This window comes from Macaca thibetana, chromosome 10, assembly GCF_024542745.1.
Source record: "Macaca thibetana thibetana isolate TM-01 chromosome 10, ASM2454274v1, whole genome shotgun sequence".
NCBI classification, from domain to species: Eukaryota; Metazoa; Chordata; class Mammalia; order Primates; family Cercopithecidae; genus Macaca; species Macaca thibetana.
The window spans coordinates 24,313,549-24,330,076 of record NC_065587.1 but is presented as its reverse complement, the minus strand read 5'-3'; the positions used below and the strand labels follow the sequence as shown (position 1 = coordinate 24,330,076).

At 48.6% G+C, this 16,528-nt stretch overlaps 1 protein-coding gene and 1 long non-coding RNA gene across 7 annotated transcripts in view; one reads left to right on the top strand and one right to left on the bottom strand.

The window, feature by feature from the left end:
- Positions 1-8,430, bottom strand: part of TPST2 (tyrosylprotein sulfotransferase 2) — a 63,727-nt gene extending 55,297 nt beyond the window's left edge. For 5 of the 6 annotated variants that reach the window (XR_007717190.1, XR_007717191.1, XR_007717192.1 and 2 more), the window contains exon 1: positions 8,361-8,422. The gene's annotated coding sequence lies outside the window, so the exon portion shown is untranslated. Of the gene's footprint in view, positions 1-8,360 lie in introns of all 6 variants that reach the window. The other variant, XM_050745932.1, reaches the window with a different exon arrangement.
- A 101-nt stretch (positions 8,431-8,531) lies between these two features.
- LOC126929559 (uncharacterized) lies at positions 8,532-15,262 on the top strand. Its single transcript, XR_007717203.1, has 3 exons — positions 8,532-8,699; positions 12,217-12,261; positions 15,160-15,262. It is a non-coding gene; the product is annotated as an uncharacterized LOC126929559 (long non-coding RNA).
- Positions 15,263-16,528: the final 1,266 nt, after the last annotated feature.

Genomic DNA, 16,528 nt, shown 5'->3' with positions numbered 1-16,528 from the left:
GTAGTATTGCCTATGATAGAATTGAGCTAAGAAAAAAATAAACATAAAGAGCTAAGTACCCAGAAAGCAGTCAAATCCTCAAATCTTAACTGCAATCATTACTATTTTTATTAGCATCTAATACTTACCAAAGTTTTATAACTTGTAGGGATCCAAAAGATGATTAGAAAAGCGACTAGCACACTTTCTCTTCAAAGGCCAGCAATGTGGGCCCTATGGTCTCTGTCACAACTACTCCACTCTGCTTTTGTTGCACAACAGCAGCCACAGACAAAATGTCAATAAATAAGCATAGCTATGTTCCGATAAAACTTTATTTACAAATATGGGTAATGGACCGGATGTGGCCTATGAGTGGTAATCTGCCAATTTCTAACCCAGGCACTCACTATTCCAAATGTGGTCTTTAGACAAACACCATCAGAGGCCCCTGGAAGCTGGTTAGAAACACGGTCTTAGTCTCTGCCCCAAACCTGCTAATCAGAATCTGCATTTTAGCCGGGCACGGTGGCTCATGCCTGTAATCCCAGCACTATGGGAGGCCGAGGCAGGCAGATCACTTGAGGTCAGGAGTTTGAGACCAGCCTGGCCAACACAGTGAAATCCTGTCTCTACTAAAGATACAAAAATTAGTTGGGCACGGTGGCAGGCATCTGTAATCCCACCTGCTTGGGAGGCTGAGGCAGGAAAATCACTTGAACCTGAGAGATGGAGGTTGCAGTGAGCCGAGATTGCGCCACTGCACTCCAGCCTGGGCAACAAGATCGAAACTCTGTCTCAAAACAAAAAACAAAAAAAACCCTCACAAAAACACAGACTCTGCACTTTAACAAGATCCCCAGGGGGATCGTACACATGTTAAGATCTGAGAGGCCTGAGTACTCAACTTCATAGGCTGACATCTCACGTCGGAGATGTGGGTTACTTTTTCTTGCCTGATGCCTCCACCAGAACATAAACTCCAGGACAACTAGGACCTCATTGCTTCTTAAATCTTGCACCCCAACATCCAGCTGAGGGTTCTCATGAGTCCTTATTCTAGTGGAAGACGTCACCCAGTGGCTATCCGTGCAGTGCTGGGATCAAGGCATGGCTTCCACTGGCAGCCTCTGAAGTTGGGCAGATGGGCTTTGAGTCCTGGTGCTGAATCTCAGGCCTCTGTGACCTCAGGAAAGTGACTATTTCCAAGCCTTGGCTTCTGGGAAATGGTGTGGTCAATAACAATTATCTTACTGTGGGGAATAGTAAGGGACTTACTGTAGGGACCTGTACCAGGTAAGGTGGCACGGGCATCCTAGTGCCCAGAGACAGGAACTCCTCACCCAGGGAGTATGCAATGGAGACAACCTCCAGTCCCAACCTACAGTCCCAGCACTCTGGGAGGCTGACGTGGGAGGATGGCCTGAGCCTGTGAGGCAGAGGTTGCAGTGAGCCGAGATCACGCCACTGCACTCCAGCATGGGCAACAGAGCAAGACTCCATTTCAAAAAGGAATAAAAAGAAAAAGAAAAAAGAAAAAAAGGCCGGGTGCAGTGGCTCACACCTATAATCCCAGTACTTTGGGAGGTCGAGGCGGGCGGATCACTTGAGGTGAGGAGTTCGAGACCAGCCTGGCCAACATGGTGAAACCCCATCTCTATCAAAAAGTACAAAAATTAGCCGGGCATGATGGTAGGTGCCTGTAATCCCAGCTATTCGGGAGGCTGAGGCAGGAGAATCACTTGAACTGAGGAGGCAGAGGTTGCAGTGAGCTGAGATCATACCACTGCACTCCAGCCTGGGTGGCAGAACAAGACTCCATCTCAAAAAAAAAAAAAAAAAAAAAGCCTTGAGGGCTTAAAATGGCAGACAGGGTACTGGGAGGCCTCAGACAACCTCCGATGTCCTAGAAACACAGAGCTGAAAGGGCTCTTGGAGAACATCGGGAAAAAACAAAAACAAAAACAAAAACAATGTGGCCAGGCGTGATGGCTCACACCTGTAATCCCAGCACTTTGGGAGGCCAAGGCAGGCAGATCACAAGGTTAGGAGTTCAAGACCAATGTGGTGAAACCCCATGTCTACTAAAAATACAAAAATTAGTCGGGCATGGTGGCGGGTGCCTGTAGTCCCAGCTACTCAGGAGGCTGAGGCAGAATCACTTGAACATGAGAGATGGAGGCTGCAGTGAGCCGAGATTGCACTGCGGCACTCCAGCTTGGGAGACAGAGCAAGACTCTGTCTCAAAAAAAAAAAAAAAAAAAAGCTGGGTGTGGTGACTCATGCCTGTAATCTCAGCACTTTGGGAGGCTGAGGCGGGTAGATGGCCTGAGGTCAGGAGTTCGAGACCAGCCTGGCCAACATGGTAAAACTCGTCTCTACTAAAAATATAAAAATAAGCTGGGCGTGGTGGCATGTGCCTGTAATCCCAGCTACTTAGGAGGCTGAGGCAGGAGAATAGCTTGAACCCAGGAGGCGGAGGCTGCAAGGAGCTGAGATCATGCCATTGCACTTCAGCCTGGGTGACAAAAGCAAGACTTTGTCTCAAAAAAAAAAAAAAAAAAAAAAAAAAAGTTTTTAAAACAATGAAACTGCTTATTCAAGTGGTACCAGGCAGGCCTGAGGCATCCTCAGATCCCCTGAAGAGCCACATGTATGTGACAATGGGGAGTGGGGGGAACCACAGTGACCAGGAGAGCCCAGGCCACCTACGGGGCAGCTTCAGGCCACTCCAGTTTGGCCTAAGCTCCTGGGTTTCCAAGAGAAATGAGAAATCAGAATTTTTCTCTAGCAATGTTTGAATGTTGACTCAGTTTTAAAAACACACACATAGCACGGGAGCTCAAGAAAAAACATGCAGCAGGGTGAACTCACCCATTTAACACGTAGGGAAACTGGGGCTCAGAGAGGGGAAGCTCCTTGCCCAATGTCACACAGCAATTTGGAAGAAGAGTTGGGACTTGGCTGCTTCCATGCTCTGCTGTGCATGAGTGTGTGGGAGTGGGAGGAACAGAGTGAGTAGGGAGGAGTGGGTGGGAATCTGGACTTTACAGGCCAAGAGTCCTGCATGTTCTGTCCATCAGGGAAGGAGTGTGGACAGTGGGATGGAGAGTGGATCAATATTTATTCAGAATAGTTATAACAACACCTGATATTTTCTGTGTATTTTCTATGTGCTAGGCCTTTAGATGGAATATCAAGGAGGGATAAGAATGAGAATTCAGAGTGCAGAGTCTGGGCTGGGTGTGGTGGCTCATGCCCGTAACCCCAGCACTTGAGAGGCCGAGGTGGGATGATCGCTAGAGCCCAGAAGTTCAAGGTTATAGTGAGCTATGATTGTGCCACTGCACTCCAGCCTAGGTAACAGATCAAGACCCTGTCTCAAAAAAAAAGAGAGACTCTGGATCCAAATCGTATGTCTCCCACTTCCTAGCTGGGTGACCTTGTGCAAATTACTTCACCTCTCTGCTCCTCAGCCTGTTCACCTCATATGGCTGCTGCGGGAATTAAATGAGTTAAAGCACACTGAGTGCCTAGAACAGTGTCTGGCACCTAGCAAGCCCCGTTGATATTGGCTGTATTTATAATTGCTGCCTTTTGACAGATGGAGGAACTAAGGTTCACAAAGGAACACGTTCAAAATTCCAAAGAGCCTGTTTAACCCCAGGGCCTCAGCTTTTGCCTGGTACCAGGGTAAGTGCTTTACCACCATTCCCTTCCATCCAACACCCCTGGGAGACAGGTCCTACTGTATTCAGCAGATGAGAAAACCAAAGCATAGAGAAACAGCCAACAGCCCCAGAAAGATGTGGAGCACCCGGATTCTAATACAGACCAGTGCCCCTAGCTCCCTATCACATTGCCTGCTTTCTGGGCTGCTTGCCTGCTTTCTGGCTGCAGAGGCCCGGGTCAAAAGTCTTACTGATACAAAAAGTCTCTCGGCAGATGGGCTGGCTGCCTGCCATCTGAGCACATAGGATAAGAAGTTTCTCCCCGGGCCATCAGCCCCAGACGTTCCCTAGGGCCTGTGGGCACTGCCCTCTGAGGTCCTTCCCTGCAATTTCTGGGGCTTGGCCAAGATCTCAGGCAGCTCTGAATGAATCATTCCCACAAATCCTCCCCTGGCTGCAGTCCAGGGTGGGGGAGACCTGAGAAGTGACAGGCGAGGGGACAGTCATCCCAGACCTCTGGAGGGGCCCTAGACAGTGTACACACAGGTCCTCAAAGAGCAAAGGGACTTGCAAGCAATAGGAATAGGCAGCAAGTCGGGGAGCAGGAGCTGCTGCTACCCAGAGAAGCTTCCCTGGTGCCACATGGGGCATCAAAGCCACACAAGCCACACTCATGTTTCCAAAAAGGTACATTCTGGTCACCAACCCCAGGCTGTGAAGCTATATCTGACCTGCCACTCTTGCTGCAAATACACCCACAAAGTTACATCAATAATACATTTCAACAGCCTAACCGATCCCAAGGTGCCACCACATCTTAGTTCTGAATGGTCTATGCCCATTCCTCAGTAGGGTACACTGAGACCCAGAGAGGGGCAGTTCCTTGCCTAGGGAGCCTTCCCACCCCGTCTCCATGTCCCCAGGCTGCTTTCTTTTCCTTTCTTTTTAAAAAATATTTAATTGATTTTTGTGTTCTGACCTAATACCCTACAATCCTGCCCTGTCACCCAGGCCGGAGTGCAGTGGTGCGATCTCAGCTCACTGCAACCTCTGCTCAAGCGATCCTTCCACCTCGGCCTCCCGACCATCTGGGAATATAGGTGCGCACCACCATGCCTGGCTAATTTTTGTATTTTTTGTAGAGATGGAGTTTCATTACATTATTCAGGCTGGTCTCAAACTCCTAGGCTCAACCAATCCACCCACCTCAGCCTCCAAAAGTGCTGGGATTCTAAGCATGAGCCATGCACCCGGCCTAGGCTGCTTTCTTAAGGCACAGGAATTCAGGATTTTAAAAGGACAAGGAACAGCAAGTATGCAAAAAAGAATAAAATCATGAGGTGCCAGATACAGAGGCTGGGAGGCGTGGTCTTAACGCCATTCCCAAACAGCAGCTGTCCCAGATGAACCAAGTTGTCAGGAAACTGGAACATGCAGATAAGTGCCGGTTTAAGTTCCTGAACCAGCAGAGTACAGGTTCGAGCTGGGGTGAACTAACTACCTTCAAGGAACTCTTCCTCTGTGAAAATGCTGGGTTCTGACCTGAGTTCTTCCGGTGCAGCCTCTTGCTGAAGCAAAGAGCGTGAAGGAAGAAACACAGGGTCCTAGGGGTGGGGAAGATGCTGAGAGGAGGGGGAAGATGTCTGTATGTGCAGAATGTTCACAGATGAAGCGTCTGTAACTCAGGACTGCTCATTTCAGGCCTGGGGGGTGGCCCCTCTTGAGATAAGCAGCAACTCACATAGGACATTCTTGTGGCCATCCAGAGAGGTCACCTTCAGAGTGGCGTGGGGGGTCCAGTAGAGTGTGAGCAGGACCAGACTTAATTTGGGGGTCAAGGGACAAGTCTTCCCCTTCAGTTATAGTCTAGGAGAGCCATGGAGGGTCTCCCTGGCCTCCATAAAGCCTCAGCTGGCAAAGGGGCTCCAGGCTGCCCTGGGGTGGGAAGATCCGAGCAGCTTCCACCTTCCTTTCACACCTCCTAATACTGTGTGCCAGCTCCTGGGGTGGGCTCTGTAAGCCACTGGGTCCTACACTGCCTCCCCTTGCTTCAGTATTTTCACAGTCTTGCTCTGTCACTCAGGCCAGAGTGCAGTGGTGTGATTGATCTTGGCTCACTGCAACCTCCACCTCCCGGGTTCAAGGGATTCCCCTGCCTCAGCCTCCCAAGTAGCTGGGATTACAGGCGCGCGCCACCACACCTGACTAATTTTTGTATTTTTAGCAGAGACGGGGTTTCACCATGTTGGATAGGCTGCTCTCGAACTCCTGACTTCAGGTGATCTGCCCGCCTGGGTTCCCAAAGTGCTGGGATTACAGGCGTGAGCCTCCGCACCTGGCCTGAAAATAGTTTGTAATTAACACATCAAAGCCAGCGATTTCAAGGGTTATGACTGCCGCAGGGAACACTAAATGTATTTAAGATTACTGGAACCCTCATACACTGGTGGTGGGAATATAAAATGGTATAGCTGTTCTGGAAAAACAGTCTGGCAGGTCCTCAACAGGTTAAACCTGGGTGCAGTGGCTCACACCTATAATCCCAGCACTTTGGGAGCCTGAGGTAGGAGGATCGCTTGAGATCAGGAGTTCGAGACCAACCTGGACAACATAGTGGGACCCCCTTATCTCTACAAAATAAATAAATAAATAATAAAATAAGTTTAAAATAATTTTAAAGGTGAAACCTAAAGTTACCTTATGACCCAACCATTCCACTCCTAGAAATATACCTGAGAGAACTGAAAATGTCCATACAAAGACCTGTACATGAATGTTCATGGTATTATTCATCACAGTCAAAAATTAGAAACAACCCAAACATCCATCAACTGACAAATGGACAGAATGTGGTATATCCACATAATAGAATATTATTCAGCCACAAAAAGGAATGAAGTACTGATACATGCATTCTCTGAAGTGAAAAGCATCAGATACAAAAGGCTACCTAGTATATGATTGCATTTATATGAAATGTCCAGCACAGGCAAATTCACAGAGAATTTGAGAGTGAGTAAGTGGTTGCCCAAGGGATAGGGGAAGAAAGGATTGGGGAGTGACCATGAAACAGCATTTCTTTTGGGCATGACAAAAATGTTTTAAAATTAGACAGTGGTGATGGCTGCGCAACTCTGAACATCCTAAAAACTACGGAAACATATAATTTAAAAGGGTGAATTGTACGGTATGTGAACTGTATTTCAACAAAACTGTTATAAAAAGTTTGCACGAGATTTTTAAAAATCAGGTGATACAAAGATATATATTAAGTAAATAGTAATACAATTGGGGTTCAGTGGGGTGGGGGGATTCAGAAATGATGCAACAATTCCTTTAGGACAATGACATAAACCCAGTTTTACAGTTATGGAAACTGAGGCTAAATCGGAAGGAAAATGGGTCGCCCGGGCCACATCACTACTAAATCCAGGTGTGAGTCACAGATCTGTTCAAATCCAGAAGACTACCCTCGCCATCAGACCACCCTGCTGAGGTGAAAGTGTTATCAGATGGAGGCTAGGGAGAGGTGTCCACCCACAGCCCAGTCCGGCAGACAGACATGCAAGGGAATGTCTGTTGGGAAGTGAGAAAAAGGGCTGGCTACCTCTGTGGGGTTCAAAACAGGAAGCACCCAACAATACCAGGAGAATGCCAGGGAAGGCTTCCCGGAGGAGGTGCTGCTTGAGGGGGCTTCTGTAGGATAAGTAGGAGTTCACCAACCCGCCTCCTCAATATCCCCATAGGACATTAAGTCAGGAGGCCTGTGAGTGAGTTTCAGCTCTGCCACATCCTAGCTGTGGGTCCTAGGGTCAAGGGCAGGTGACCTCTCCAAGCCTCAGTCTCCCCATCTGTAAAAGGGGAAGGGGGCAAGATGTTAGGCACGGTGCTTTCTAATGACTGTGCTGAAGTGGATGGTTCTTTCCCTAGGGAACGGGCCTTTAAGTGGGAATGCCAGACCTCGACCTCTGTCCCACCTAACAACGATTCTGCCAGGTCAGGCGTGCTCAGCCTCTGAGCCCACGATCCCCGTCCCCCGCTACCCCTCCCAGTCCCGGCTTTCCGGGCACCTCCCATCCAGCTCACTCTAAGAAGCATAGGTTACGGAGGGAGGTTGGGAGCGGGGGTGGGATCCTCAGGTCAAATTCCTCTCCGCTCCTCACCAGTGACCTCCAAGTTCACTAGGGCTCCCCAACCCCGTGCTCCCTGCGCCCACCTCCCCAGCCGACGATTTCCGCCCCCAACGCCTCCACTTCTGACGCTCCGCGCAACTCCACGGCTGCTGCAAGTTAACTTCCACGCGCCCCGGCGCCCGCCTGGGGGTCCCCGCGCGCCTGGGCGGGGTTGGAGACTCCGAAGGCGGGGACGCGCCGCCCTCCCCGCCAGGTCCCCCCCAACAGACGCTGAGCGTCTCCCAGGCGCTGGGTCCGAAGCGGGAAGCGCGGTAACGGGGGCCCGGTGGGTGCCGCACCCCGCGGAAAGCGCTCGGGACGCCGAGCGGGTGCGGATCCCAGAACCGCCCGCCCGCGCCGCCTGCCTGCCTCCCAGATCCCAGCTCCCAGCCCCGGAGCCCGAGCAGTCGCGCCGGGCCCGGAGGCAGCCGCCAGGACGGAGGGTTGCCAGGCGCCCGAGGCCGACCCGCACGGCCCTGAGCCCTCGCCCCCGGCTGCAGCCCCAGGCCGCCCCCTCCGCCGCCCCAGGGCCACCTACCGTGGCGAGGCGCTGCCAGGCAGCCCCGCGCACCCAGCGACTCCGGGCTCTCCAGCCGCCCCGGCCGGGGAAGGGGGAGGCGCCCGCGCGGGGGCGGGGCCGCGGCGACGTGACGTACGGGGGCGGGCCCGAGACGCGGCCCCGCCCCGCCCCGTCCCCTCCACTGCGTCTCGGGACCGCGAGGTAAGCAGAGGCTGGCTGGGGAGTTTCCCGGAGGCTCACCCCGGGAGCTTCGCCCCGCCGCCCTGGAAGCCCCTGTCTGCCCCTGGCTTACCCCTAGGACGGGCAGCTCACCACTTCTCCCGGACAGTTCTATTTAAGAGAAGTTCCTTTCTGCCGGTAAGCAATGAAGTGGAATGACCACCAAAAAGTGGTATAAGAAAAGAAAAGTAGACCCGCAGCGGCGTGTATTTGTGCTACTGTTTGTGTAAAACACAGAAAAAATAAAGTAGTGGTCTGATGTATATTCATACACACCAGTGATTTTGGAGGAGGTTTGTGTGGAAATACCACATTCTATCCATTTATCAGGGATTTTGCTCTGACATCCCTCCACCACCACGACATTTGGCAATCTCTGAAGACATTTTTGGTTGTCCTAACTGGGGAAGAGGAGAGGCGCTACTGGCATCTCGTGAGTAGAGGCCTGGGATGCTGCTAAACATCCTGCAGTGCATGGGACACCCTTTCCACCCCCGGCCTGCCACTACCCCAACAACAACAAAAAAAAAAAACAGCAAAACATGCCGAATAGCGTAAAGGTTGTGAAACCCTGATATACACAAATGAAGTAAAACTCCTGACTGATAAATCTCAGCACAGTCTAAGTTCTGTAACCTTTCAGTGCTTCTGCTTCTTCATGTGTAAAATTGGAAAAATAATAGACCTATCTATGCATCATATGCTTGTGCATTGAATACCTGAAGAAAATGTAGGGTAGGCATGCAGGCTTACTTTTCACTGTGAACTTTAGTTCTTTGTTCTCTTTTAACTTTCTATTTGCCATATGTATATATTATCTGTTTAAAATAAATTTCTGGGCCAGGCGCGGTGGCTCACACCTGTGATTCCAGCACTTTGGGAGGCGAGGTGGGCGGATCACTTGAGGCTAGGAGTTCAAGACTAGCCTGGCCAACATGGCGAAACCCTGTCTTTACTAGAAATACAAAAATTAGCCAGGTGTGGTGGTACACGCCTGTAGTCCCAGCTACTCAGGAGGCTGAGAAAGGAGAATCGCTTGAACCTGGGAGACAAGGGTTGCAGTGAGCTGAGAGTGCACTGCACTCTAGCTTGGGCAACAACAACAACAAAAAAAGTAATCTCAGCACTTTCGGAGACTGAGGCGGGTGGATCACCAAGTCAGGAATTCAAGACCAGCCTGACCAATATGGTGAAACCCCGTCTCTACTAAAAATACAAAAATTAGCCTACTGAGGTACACGGCATGGTGGCGTGTACCTCAGCTACTCAGGAGGCTGAGGCAGGAGAATCACTTGAACCCAGGAGGCAGAGGTTGCAGTGAGCCAAGATGGCACCACTGCACTCCAGCCTGGGTGACCGAGCGAGACTCGGTCTCAAAAAAAAAAAAGAAAAGAAAAAATGAGCGGGGCATGGTGTTGCTCACCTGTAATTCCCCCTACTTGGGAGGCTGAGACATGAGAATCACTCGAACCCAGGAGGCAGAGGTTACAGTGAGTGTAGATCGCACCACTGCACTCCATCCTGGGTGACTACACACACACACACACACAAACTAAGGCACACAGATATTAAGTAATTTGCACATGGCCAGCCATGTGTTCATTCATTGGTCACTCATTAATTCATTCATGTGTCCGATAAATAGTGCCTACCATACGGAAAATGCTGGGACTGGTAATGCTGCCTCCATGGAGCCAGCCATGACTGGTCTGGAAACAATACAACAATATTACATAGTGTTTATTACGTGCGTGTTAGAGACTTCATATGACTGATCTGATAGGCACATAGATTAAACACCAGCAGCATGTTTTATAATGTCCTTTTGTGGATGAACAAAATGGAGATCAGAGGAAGAGGTCTGAATGGAGGCATTTGTTTAATAACATTCTAGCAATGGCATTTCCTGAGCTCTCTGTGCTAGGCACAGATTCAGCAGCTAACAGGGCGACAAGGGTCCTGTGTCCAAGCTGGGGAAGCTAGATCCTTTGACAAGCCTCCACAGTAAAGTGAGCACCTGTAACTGACGAGGCAGGAGCAACAGAGGTTAACCTGGTCCAGGGAGGGAGGGCCGGGGGTGTGTATACATGCCAGAGGCTTGGGTGGGGATGCTTGGAAGAGTGCACCAGCAGGTGCAAAGGCCTAGCAGGAAGGAGGCGAGTGTGGGGCCTTGCATGAAATGCAGAGTGGACAGGATGTGGTGGAGGTGAGAGAAGAGATCAGAGGTGTCTGCAGGGCTGGATGCTGCAGAGCTCTGTGGGCCGTGGGGAGGAGTCGGGGCTTTTCTCTTGCGGTGATGGAGAGACAGGGAAGGTATTCGGCAAGGGAAGGGCATGGTGAGCCTGACTTTCTGCAGAGATCCATCTGGCTGCTGCATGAAGAAGAAACAGGCAGAAACTGGTTTGGAGGGTGTTGAAATAATTCAGGAACCCAGAGAGGGGATGTGGGCATGGAGGGGGCGTTTTGGTTCCAGAGATGTTTGGAAGACAGAATTGGCAGATCTCAGTTGAGAGGATAAGGAGGAGGATCAGAATGATCGTCTTGTTGTCTAGGTTGGGGCTTCTTCTCTCAGCACCCCTAGCTCAGTGAACCCTCCCAGGTCTCAATCTGTCTGTCACCTCCTTGAGGAAGGCTAACTGCCCCTCAGGACATCCTGGTGAACCAGACACCAGACCATGCAGCCCAGGAATTTGATGTGACTTTGAAGGCAGGCAGAATAATTCATTCCTCCTGTCTGCATCTTCAGCCGGGAACACCTAGAGCAGATACCTCTTCTGTCTTCCTCCCCAACCTATCTTCCCAGCATCTAGGCAAAACCCAGTACTTAAGAGATCTTCAGTCAATATTTGTCAAAAGCAGGAAGCATAGATGTAGCATAACACACATTGATCCAAAAATTCCTTCCAGCTCTGACATTCAAGAAGATGATGTTGATGCTATATCAGTAATTACACTTTAGGCCAGGCTCAATGGCTCACTCCTGTAATCCCAGCACTTTGGGAGGCTGAAAAGGGAGGATAGCTTAAACCCAGGAGATCGAGACCAGCCTGGGTAACATGGTGAGACTTTGTCTCTACTTTTTTTTTTTTTTAATTAAAAAAATTTTTAAACACTTAATTTAATTTAATTTAATTAATTTATATTTTTAAGACAGAGTCTCACTCTATTGCCCAGGCTGGAGTACAGTGGTGTGATCTCAGCTCACTGCAACCTCTGCCTCCTGGATCCAAGCAATCCTCCTGTTTCAGCCTATTGAGTATCTAGGATTACAAGCATATGCCAATATGCCCGGCTAATTTTTGTATTTTGAGTAGAGATGGCATTTCTTCATGTGGGCCAGGCTGGTCTCCATCTCCTGACCTCAAGTGATCCACCTGCCTTGAGCTCCCAAAGTGCTGGGATTACAGGTGTGAGCCACTGTGCCCAGCCACAGAAAACACTTTATTCAGGTGCTTGCTATGTGCTAAACACCTTATAATTATTATATTCAAGATGATCATTTACCCTTTCTAATCTTTTGGTGTTTTATTATCATTACTCCCATTTTACAGATGTGGAAACAGAGGCTCCATCAGGTAATTTGATTTGGCCAAGGATAATAGCTGGTAATTGTCAGAGCTGGAATGCAAACTCCGGTCTCTCTCACCCTTTCTAGTACACCGGTAGAAGGCAGTGGCTCGGCAGTGGGCAGGAAGTAAAGGTAAGTGAGCAGGTTTTCTTCTCCTTCTGGAAGGGTGTAATATTATTGTTCTAGCTGGGGATCCAGGCTTTACAAAGCATTCAGTGATCCTGAGTACCTGACCCAGACGATTGGCTGTCGTGGCAGTGTGGCTCTAACAAGGCTCATCTCTTTAGAACCTCCGCAGGGCACCCTAGAACCATGTCTTTTCCCCAGAGTCCAGTTGCTGTGTATCTATCAGCATCGCATGCTGGCACAAAAGCATTCAATGCTGCTGGGTGATCCTCCTGCCTCCACCCCACATATACACACTGCCGGCGTTGGGCTTATGCTCCAATGTCTAAAAGATTATGGGTTGCCTCTTGTCGATGAGAATGAGAGCTGCTCTCTCATAATCAAGATGCTTTGCCTTTCCAAAGGCCCAAGACTCAAAGATTCACAGGCTGGGATCTATCTAGCCTTGAAACAATATGAAGTCCCCAATTTCCCCAGGCATTGTATTTTAAAGCCAGTGTTTAGGGACACTCCTGCTTGAACCTGTGAGGTGGAGGTTGTGGTGGGCTGAGGTCACACCACTGCATTCCAGCTGGGCAATAGAGCGAGACTCTAGCTAAAAAACAAAAAACAAAAGCAAAAACAAACAAACAAACAAAAAGCTAGCATTTAGAGCCAAACCCATGCAGTCAAAATTGCCTTGGAGAAGCCCCCAAAAAGGCTGAAGGCAACATAGCCCCTTGGGAAGTCCAGCCTCTCTGGTTTCTGTCAATATTGGACGTGGACTCATCATCATTTCTTGGGTGGACCACCTGATGAAATGAAACCTTAGTTTTGGTTTGAAGGCAAAAGTGTGGCTTATCTTTAAGCTCTGAAATTCTGCTCCAGGTGGTGAGATGCTCATGTTTTGAGAGATATGTTGAAACTAGGACCCACAGAAGGAACACCAGGTTTATGGTTCCTAAGTCACACTCGCTCTCAGCCTTACTACGTGTTATTTTCTTTAACTTGCTTCTTTTAGTCTTTATTCTTTATTTTTTGTTTATAATTTTATATGTCCTCCATTGTTATTACAAGGCATTTTGTTTATTAGTAAATTAATTAGCAAAACAATACATTAAATATAAAATGACTTTAATTGTTATTTTCTTCTAGTGTTTATTTTGCCAAGCATACATATCTTGTTTCAGTGATGCTAATATGCACATTTTAAAGTGCCTGTGAGGCCAGGTGCAGTGGTTTACACCTGTAATCCCAGCACTTTGGGAGGCCAAGGCGGGAGGATCACCTAAGGTTGGGAGTTCGAGACCAGCCTGACCAACATGGAGAAACCCCGTCTCTACTAAAAATATAAAAAATTAGCCAGACATGGTGGTGCATGCCTGTAATCCCAGCTACTCAGGAGACTGAGGCAGGAGAATCGCTTGAACCTAGGAGGTGGAGGTTGCAGTGAGCCAAGATCAGGCCATTTCACTCTAGCCTGGGCAACAAGAGTGAAACTCCGCCTCAAAAAAAAAAAAAAAAAAAAAGCTTGCGAGATGAAAGTGATCCAGAAGATCTGGACTCTGTGTTTTGTTTTTAATTTTTTGTAGATACAGGGTCTCCCTGTGTTGCCCAGGCTGGTCTCGAATTCCTGGGCTCAAGTGATCCTCCCACCTCAGCCTCCCAAAGTGCTGGGATTGCAGGCGTGACCCACCGTGTATGGCCTTGTTTTTGTTTTTAGAGACAGGGTCTTGCTCTGTTCCCCAGACTGGAGTGTGGTGGCATATTCATAGCTCACTGCCACCTGGAACTGCTGGGCTCAAGGGATCCTCCTGCCTCAGCCTCCATAGTAGCTGGGACTACAGGCATGCACCACTGCACCCAGCTTATTTTTTATTTTTTGTGGAGATAAGGTCTCACTGTCTTGCCCAGGCTGATCTCAAATTCCTGGGCTCAAGTGATCCTCCCACCTTAGCCTTCCAAAATGCTGGGATTATAGGTATAAGCCACCATGCCAGACCAGAATCTGGACTATAAATGCAAAGAGATTTTATTTTATTTTATTTTTGGGATAGAATCTTGTTCTATAGCCCAAGCTGACATGCAGTGGCATGATCTCACTGCAACCTCTGCCTCCTGGGTTGAAGCTATTCTCCTGCCTCAGCCTCCAGAGCAACTGGGATTACAGGTGCGCACCACCATGCCCGGCTAATTTTTTTGTATTTTTAATAGAGGTGGGGCTTCACCATGTTGGCCAGGCTGGTCTCAAACTCCTGACCTCAAGTGATCCACCTGCCTCGGGCTCCCAAAGTGCTGGGATTATAGGCATGAGCCACTATGCCTGGCCACAAAGAGGTTTTAGAACTGACTTAACTGATGGACTTCTAGCATGTTTACCTTTTATAGGACTTATCAGATTGATACCCAGAAAAATATCTGTTATGTCTAAATAAGTTGAAAATAATTCTTTCAATAAGTAGAAAAATTCTGAGTGACCAGAAAACAATTGTGTTATATTTTGATCAGTAGTATTTCTCTTTTTCCTCCTGGATTATAAAATCATAGTGCATCTTACCAACAATAGGACCTTGAAGGTGAAGAACTATGGAAGTTAATTTCAGGGGGCTCATATGATTGTGAAGCTGGACTCCACTGCAGTCGAATTTTAGAGCTTTACTCACAGACCTTAAGAACTTAGAATGAGAATCCATGTGGCTTGGCTTTGGAATCAGAGAATCACAGAAGCTTGGAGATAAATTATCAGAACCTTAGAGAGTCATGAAACTTTGGAACCTCAGAATCTTGGGGCTGGATGGATATTTGAGCTGTCGTTTTATAGAAGGGAAAAACAAGTCCCCGGGAATGGAAGCAATTTGCCTAGTTCTTTCCAACTTCCAACAGTGCAGCAGGGTTAATACCCTTATATTCCTGATTTCTGTCCAGGAATCCTGGTCCGCAGACAGCCCTGTCTTCTAGTCCAAGATGCTGGCCAAGAGTGTGGAGGTGGGGAGAATGAAAGCGAGACGAGGAAAGGTGAGTGAGACCTGTGCAAGATTATGTGAGATGGTGTCTCAGCTTTGAAGCTCACCAAAACCACAGGGTGGGGTGTCATGAGGCCCTATCTTTCTTGCCAGCTTTATCTCCTGACATATGAGTGTATCGGTCCCACCCTGTGCTTCTGCCCACACAACCACCAAGCTAATGTTCCAACCTCAATAAGCTTCACTGGGGCCCACCACAACTCTCTCAGCCTCTATGCCTTTGTTCATGGTGCTCCAGGGCTGCCAAGTACAGCTGTGCACGTTGTGCACAACACAAGGGTATCACATTCACATGGTACACATCCCAGATTTATACCAATAATTTCTAGCAGATGGCAGCAAAATGTCTTGAGGAAGAGGCATCTTTTTATCATTTGCACAAAGGTGCCATATGGGGTAGCGGGGACACTGCTGTTTGCTCTGCCTGGAATATCATCTCCCCTGTTCTCCATCGAGCAAGCTCCTGCTCCATCTTTCAAGGCCCCCTTCAGATATTCCCTCCTCCAGGAAGATATCCATAGCAACCCCCACACACCATTCCACCAAGCTGTCTGCATAGATTAATGATTAATAACATCAATCAATATTAACTGTTGATCTGGGAAACAATAGTGTCTGGCAGAGATTTCCAAATGAGATGATTCTTGATGGACCCCAGCCCCAGGATTGAGTAACACTGAATCAGACACAAGAAAATGATGCTCTTTTCAACATTTATTGGTTAAATCAAGGAGGAAAAAGTCTCAGTTTGGTGCAAACATCTTTCACACTTTTCTTTTTTTGGTTGGGATTTTTTTTTTTTTTTTTTTTTTTGAGATGGAGTCTCGCTTTGTCACCCAGGCTGGAGTGCAGTGGCGCAATCTCAGCTCACTGCAACCTCTACCTCCCGGTTCAAGCGATTTTCCTGCCTCAGCCTCCCAAGTAGCTGGGATTACAGGCGCTCACCACCACACCCGGCTAATTTTTTATATTTTTTGTAGAAACAGGGTTTCACCATGTTGGCTGGATTTTTTATATTTTTTTGTAGAAACAGGGTTTCACCATGTTGGCTGGGGTGGTCTCGAACTCCTGACCTCAAGTGATCTGCACACCTCGGCCAATGAAAGTGCTGGGATTACAGGTGTGAGCCACTGCACCCGGCCCTCTATCACACTTTTCAACACTGGCTAATCTCCCATTTTGTCAAAGAGTGAGCAGGTTGCAGGCAGTGGTGTCTGCTGGAAATTTGATACTTGGTCTTCTTTAAATTGCATTTGATTTATTTATATGAT